The sequence below is a fragment of the Chiloscyllium punctatum genome, chromosome 5 (assembly GCF_047496795.1).
Source record: "Chiloscyllium punctatum isolate Juve2018m chromosome 5, sChiPun1.3, whole genome shotgun sequence".
In the NCBI taxonomy this organism is placed as follows: domain Eukaryota; kingdom Metazoa; phylum Chordata; class Chondrichthyes; order Orectolobiformes; family Hemiscylliidae; genus Chiloscyllium; species Chiloscyllium punctatum.
The window spans coordinates 45,466,962-45,475,027 of record NC_092743.1 but is presented as its reverse complement, the minus strand read 5'-3'; positions in this window follow the sequence as shown (position 1 = coordinate 45,475,027).

The window sequence follows — 8,066 nt, the reverse complement described above, 5'->3', positions numbered from 1 at the left end:
AGTGCTTAAGTGTCTACTTTCAGAAGTGAACACACAATCCATTTTTGTAACCCAGAAGGATTTGGGAATGAAATGCCAGCCTCGTCAATGATACCCACAACCCAAAAAGGAATTAAAGAAAATGCAGGATTGGTGATAGCAAGCTGTTCTTATTTCCAGTTACATTTTTGGAATAACCTGCTGCAAAAGTGCCAATGATATAGCTGCAGCACCAGGGGTCCCCAGTATTGTGTAAGTAGTTGATTTCCATTTTAAATGTAAGTGGGAAGAAAACCAGTATTTAACGTTTTACAAATAATTAAGAACTATGGATGCTGGAAATTTGAAACAAAAACAGAAATTGCTAGAGAAACTCAGCATATCTGGCAGCATCCGTGGAGAGAAAACAGAAATTAACATTTTGAGTCCAGTGACCCTTCTCAATTCTGAGAAAGTGTCACTGGAATCAAAATGTTAACTCTGCTTTCTATCCACTGATGCTGCCAGACTTGCTTAGTTTCTCCAGCAACTTCTGTTTTATTTTACAAATGTGCTTTTGTAAAACCTCCTGTACTTTGAGGCAATGACCAGCTGGTGGCTCTGCAACAACAACCACTCAATTCATGGAGCCCAAATAACAGCGGTTTCTCAGTTCCTATTAAAAAAAAGCCCAGATTTTTTATTTGCAAACAATTAGTCAACTTTTGAAAGATTCCTTTCCAACTGATAAGTAAATGTGAAATAAACATCTAAATTGTAGTAATATGTAAGGCTCATAATATGAAATAGCTTCAAGGCAAAGGATGGTTTTGAGAAAACAGTAGAGTGGGGTGCTTATTTACAGGTTCTGCTCCTTTACAGGAACATGAAAACAGCAAAAAACTCAAAGCATAGCTCTGAGAAAGCAAAAGTACAGAGAAAGCAGTAGGGGAACAGACAGAGACTAGGAGCAAAGCATAAAAGTAGGATCATCATGTGGGAATAAGGGAGGAGGAGAGAAGCACTACAGGAGCAAACTACACCTCTTCCTTTTTACCTTTTGTTCTACATGTCCACCACGTCTCTCTCAGTTCCTCCTCTGACCATTCCCATACTCTAAACTGGCCGGATAAAGTATATTCTGACACCTCCTCCGCACCACCCACCCCCATCCCCATCCCCCCCGCCCCGCCCCTTAGCCTGAATTCAAGTACTTGGTGCTGGCATTCTGGGTGATATTTAATTGAGTTAACTGGGTCTCGCCCAGCTGTTGGAAAGCCCTGCATTGCCACTGGTAGGAACAGCCCACTGTACACGGTGCCTCTCGGGCACTGAATTGGATAGCAGGAAGCTTTCCCCGAGATTGAGGACCCTTGGGGAAGACATTCTACTTACTAGACACCAGTCAGCAATGACGGGTTGGCAGCTGCATTGAAGGGCAATGTCCTCGAGGCAGCTGTTGCCAATGTAACTATCTAAAGCCCACCCTCAATTCGGACGCTGCGGGCCTTGATCAGGTACAGAGTTGCCTTTAAACAAGGAACATAGCCCTCCCCGCAGGGACTGCAAGCAACCCCATATGAGTTTGTTTGTCTTGTTACCTTCCCCAGCACCCACCAACCACCACTGCATCAATACCATCAGCAACTGGATGAGGCCCTTATGGGTTATCAATTGGCCAATTAAAGGCCTCAGATGATGGTAGGTTGGGAAGCTCACCCGCGGTCTGTCTCACCAGAGATTTAATTGGGATGGAGATGGGAAAGTGGCAGGGCGCCACTAGCTACCCTGCAGCCTGATCAAATACCTTCCACCCCCAAACTCGCCAAAGGGAAGAGCATTATATTCCCCTCTGTGTGCACTAGCACAGCATAAAATAAAGTGAACAATCTATCAATTACAACATAAGCAGCAAAGGAGGAGCAAAATAATATCACAACAAGTTTCAGAAATACAGTCAAACCAGATAGCCTGCTGTTGACTAAAGCAATCAACAAAAAGCACCACAGGAATCAGGGAACAGATGCACAAAGTAGCTTTGATGTATATCTAATTTTTATATTCAAATATAGAATACATTACTATCAATTGCAGAGTCCACGAGACAGTTTTACTCTGAAGAAATAAAAGCAAAATTTTGGTTTTACATTATTTACATTACATTCCCCATTTAGAAAATAATCCGCGCCTCTGTTCTTCCTACGAAAGTGCATAACCCCAACATTGCCACATTGTAATCCATTTGTCACTTCTTTGCCCACTTGCTTAGAATGTTCAAGTTCTTCTGCAGCCTCTCCACTTCCTCAACACTACCTGTCCCTCCACCTATCATTTGTACCATCTGTAAACATAGCAAAAATGCCCTCAGTTCCCTCATCCAGATGAATACTTGTGGTCCCAACACTGAACCGTGCGGAACTAGTCACTGGTTGCCATCCTAAAAAGACCACTTTATCCCCATGTTTCGACTTCAGAAAGCTGAAAGACGTTACGGTGAATAAATCACCTGGACAAGATGGACTACACAGAGAGAAAGTGAGGACTGCAGATAGTGGAGATTAGAGTCGAAAAGTGTGGCACTGGAAATGCACAGTAGGTCAGGAAGCATCCAAGGGGCAAGAGAGTCAATGTTTTGGGCATAAGCCCTTCATCTATAATAAGAGATGGATTTCACCCCAGAGCTCTGAAGGAGATAGCTGAGGAGATTGTGGAGGCATTGGTGTTGATCTTTCAAGAATGACTGGAGTCAGGGAGGACCCCAGAAGACTGCAAGATAGCTAATATAACATTCCTGTATAAGAAGAGAGAAAGGCACAAGGCAGGGAACTACAGGTAAGTTAGCCTGACTGCAGTCATTTGGGAAGATTTTAGAGTCCATTATTAAAGATGAAGTTGTGGAGTACTTGGAAGCACAGGGTAAAATCAGATAGAGTCAGCATGGCTAGACAAAGCAGAGAGTGGACGAGATCTATTTGGATTTCCCAAAGATCTTTGACAATTTGCTGGGCAGGAGGCTAAATAAGAGCCCATGCTGTTAGGTGCAAAGCATGGATAGAGAATTGACTGACTCACAGAAGGCAGACAGTAGGGATAAAGGGGTCTTTTAATGCTGCCCCTGAGTTTCCTCATCAGCCATGGTTGCCTCATCGTCCCCTTAGGCGGAAATGGGTACTGCAGATGTTGGAGATTAGAGTCAAGATTAGAGTGGTGCTGAAAAAACACAGCAGGTTAGGCAGCATCCGAGGAGCAAGAAAACCAATGTTTCGGGCAAAAGATTCCTGATGATTTTCCTCCTAAACATCCTCCCCTTAGTACACTTCTTGTTCCTTGGGATGAATTTCTTCTGTGGCTCCCGAATTACCCCCAGAAACTCTTGCCATTGCTGCTCCGACCTTTACACCACTGAGGCTAAACACCAGCTTGTGGACACCTCCTCCTACTGCCCCCTTGACCATGACCCCACTTCCCACTACCACACCATCATCTACCAGACCATCCATAACCTCATCACCTCAGGGGATCTCCCATCCACCGCCTCCAACCTCATAGTCCCACAACCCCGCACTGCCCGTTTCTACCTCCTGCCCAAAATCCACAAACCTCACTGCCCCGGCCGACTCCTTGTCTCAGCCTGCTCCTGCCCCACCGAACTCATCTCTGCATACCTCGACACGGTCCTGTCCCCCTTAGTCCAAGAACTCCCCACCTACGTTCGGGACACCACCCACACCCTCCACCTCCTCCATGATTTTCGTTTCCCCGGTCCCCAACGCCTTATCTTCACCATGGACATCCAGTCCTTGTACACCTCCATCCCCCATCACGAAGGACTCAAAGCCCTCTGCTTCTTCCTTTTCTGCCGTACCAACCAGTACCCTTCCACTGACACCCTCCTTCGACTGACTGAACTGGTCCTCACTCTGAACAACTTCTCTTTCCAATCCTCCCACTTCCTCCAAACCAAAGGAGTAGCCATGGGCACCCGCATGGGCCCCAGCTATGCCTGCCTCTTCGTAGGATATGTGGAACAGTCCATCTTCCGCAGCTACACTGGCACCACCCCCCACCTTTTCCTCTGCTACATCGATGACTGTATCGGCGCTGCCTCGTGCTCCCACGAGGAGGTTAAACAGTTCATCCACTTTACCAACACCTTCCACCCCGACCTCAAATTTACCTGGACCGTCTCAGACTCCTCCCTCCCCTTCTTAGACCTTTCCATTTCTATCTCGGGCGACCGAATCAACACGGACATTTACTATAAACTGACCAATTCCCACAGCTACCTAGACTACACCTCCTCCCACCCTGCCCCGTAAAAACGCAATCCCATATTCCCAATTCCTTCATCTCCACCGCATCTGCTCCCAGGAGGACCAGTACAACCCAGATGGCCTCCTTCTTCAAAGACCGCAATTTCCTCCCAGACGTGATCGACGATGCTCTCCACCACATCTCCTCCACTTCCCGCTCCTCCGCCCTTGAGCTCCGCCCCTCCAATCGCCACCAGGACAGAACCCCACTGGTCCTCACCTACCACCCCATCATATACATCGTATCATCCGTCGTCATTTCCGCCACCTCCAAACGGACCCCACAACCAGGGATATATTTCCCTCCCCTCCCCTATCAGCGTTCCGAAAAGACCACTCCCTCTGTCACTCCCTCGTCAGGTCCACACCCCCCACCAAGCCAACCTCCACTCCCGGCACCTTCCCCTGCAACCGCAAGAAATGCAAAACTTGCTCCCACACCTCCCCCCTTACTTCCCTCCAAGGCCCCAAGGGATCCTTCCATATCTGCCACAAATTCACCTGCACCTCCACACACATCATTTACTGCATCCGCTGCACCCGATGTGGCCTCCTCTATATTGGGGAGACAGGCCGCCTACTTGCGGAACGTTTCAGAGAACACCTCTGGGACACCCGGACCAACCAACTCAACCACCCCGTGGATCAACAGTTCAACTCCCCCTCCCACTCCACCAAGGACATGCAGGTCCTTGGACTCCTCCATTGCCAGACCATAGCAACACGACGGCTGAAGGAAGAGCGCCTCATCTTCCGCCTAGGAACCCTCCAACCACAAGGGATGAACCCAGATTTCTCCAGTTTCCTCATTTCCCCTCCCCCACCTTGTCTCAGTCCCAATCCTCGAACTCAGCACCACCTTCCTAACCTGCAATCTTCTTCCTGACCTCTCCGCCCCCACCCCCACTCCCGTCTATCACCCTCACCTTAATCTCCTTCCACCTATCGCATTTCCAACACCCCTCCCCCAAGTCCCTCCTCCCTACCTTTTATCTTAGCCTGCTGGGCACACTTTCCTCATTCCTGAAAAAGGAATGAGAATTGACATCATTCTCCTGCTCTTTGGATGCTGCCTGACCTGCTGCACTTTTCCAGCAACACATTTTCAGCTCTGCTCCGCTATCTCCCCTGCTAGGCTCCCCTTCCAGTTAACTCTGGCCAGCTCCTCCCTCATGTCTTTGTAGTTACCTTTACTTAATCGTAAAACCATAACATCTGATTCAGTCTTTTCCCTTTCAATCTGCAGGGTGAATTCTATCATACTGTAGTCACTGCCTCCAAGGGGTTCCTTCATGTTCAGCTCATAATCAAGTGTGCCTCATTACACATCACCAAATCTAGAACTACCTGCTCCCTAATGGGTTCTACCACAAGAGGTTCCGAAAAAACCATCTTGTGGACATTCTACAAACTCTTTTTCTTGAAACTAGCTGTTTTTCCCAATCCATCTGCATATTGAAGTACTCCATGATTATTGTAATTTTGCCTTTCCTAAATGCCTTTTCTATCTCCTTATGTATTTTCTTCTCCATATCCTGACCATTGCTAGGAGGTCTGATTCCCATCAGCATCTTTTTTTTTCCTTTGTGATCCCTCAACTCAACCCACACAGCACCTCTTCTATTCAATAAGACGTGTATCCTTGAATGTTTAATTCCCAGCCCTGATCCCCTTGCAACCATGTCTCTGTGAAACTCACAACATTGTGCCTGTCAATTTCAATCTGCGCTACAAGCTCATTTTCCTTGTTTCGTATACTGCATTTAAGTATAATATTCTCAGTCCTGCTTCTCATAGAGGTTTTCTGATTTGCTGTGCATGAAGTTAGATTCCTGTCCCTTTCTATACTCTCTGTCCTATTACTTGTTCTGGAAACTTTAACCTCTGCAGAGCCCTCCCCACCTTTAACTTTTTTCCATAATTCTCCATGAAATTGAACCCACACCCTCAGTATTTTATTTAAAGCCCTATCCACAGTCCAATTTGCAAGGACTCTGGTCCCAGCATGATTCAGGTGGAGTCCCATCAGAACAGCTCCTTCCTTCTCCAGTATTGATGCCAATGTCTCGTGAATTTGAACCTGTTTCTCCCACAACAATCTCTGAGACACTTGTTTACCTCTTTAATTCGTTGATCCTGTTGATTTGATCATAGCTCAGGGAGTAATCCAGAGGTTATTATCTTTTTGGTGCTTTTTAATTTGGCTCCTTGCTGCTCATATTTCCTCAGAGGAATTTCTTTCCTCTTTCTGCCTATAACATTGGTACCTACATAGACCATGAAAACTGGATTTCCCCTCCAATACAGTCTTTGGGAGTCTTGATCCTGGCCACAGAGAACAGTGTCTATTCCCCTACTATATTATCCTAATTACAACAACATTTCTCTTTTCTCCCCTCTCTTGAATGGCTCCCTGTACCATCGTGCTATGATCAGTTTGCTCAACCTCCCTACAGTCCTACTCTCATCCACACACAGCAAGAATTCAAACCTATTAGACTAGCTCAAGAGCTGAGTCTCCTTCAGCATTATCTCCTGGAACCCTCAACTTGGCTTATTCACAGTCACACCCTGCTGTCTGACCACTGACTGAATTTAAGGTAGCTAACCTAAGCGATGTGACTGCCTTCTGACACACAGCATCCAGATAACTCTCCCCCTTGTTGATTGTTGCAGTGTTCAAACTCAGACTCCCACTCATCAACCATGAGTCCGAGTTCCTCAAGCAACCAACATTTGCAACAGATGGGGTCACAACAAACCACAATAGGGTCCACCAGCTCCCACATCATGCAGGTACAGCACATCACCTGGCCCAGCAACTCTATTGTGATTACTTTATTCTTAATTTAATTTTAAAATATTTCATACTGGTATTTTAGTTCATAACCTGTAAATATTTTCCCTTTTTACTTCAATCTGAAAGTAACCTGTAAAGATAATCAAATTAGTAGCTATCACCAACCAATAATTTTATGGTTTATTTCTGATGTCACTTTTTTGTGCTGGGTCCCTAATCCTGGGCTTCAATTTATCCTGTTAAAAATCCATACAAACCACGAGCCCACAAAAAGCAAGCAAAAAGCACCTCTTCCCCTCTGCACCAAATCCTCACATTGTCTCCAAATTCCTCACTTGGGCTGTGTCTCACTGTGGATGAGATCTCCTCTTCCTAACCATGCGAAGCTTACTATAACCTACTAAAACACTTAAAATTTTCACCTCAGTTCTGCACCTACGGAAACTTCCATCATGCACTGAAGATTATGTCCCTTGCAAATAAAACACACCCAATGCCACCCTCACTCTGATGGCCCCCCCATTGTGTGTGGCTACATCAAGTTGTGCGTGGATCCCTGGTACGCAAACACTAAGTGTCACTACACCTGTCCCCGGTGTTGCGAAGGATGGGCCTAGTCTCGCTGCTGCGGAACGCTCCAAGTAGTTGGACCATTCCGTATGATCCAGTTTTCATGGAGAAATTTATGAAGAAAAACACCTTTGACCACAAGTCCATCAGGAAGTGGTCAGCACATAGACCCTTCAGAAAAAAGGAGAGGGCAGATCCTGTTGGGCAGTTCCCAGGGCAGACTGTCAAAGTCATTTGGCAGAATGTCTCATTGCCAGAACTCTGCAACAAGCACCAGGACATGGTTTGGCTGGTGGTGAGAAGGGCTCTTCCTGTGAGATCCTTTATGCATGCCCGGACTCTCTGTGCCACCGCACGCTACTCTTGAAGTGGCTGTGGAGGGGATAGGACTATCACACACCTCCTTCTGGAATGTGCCTATGCAA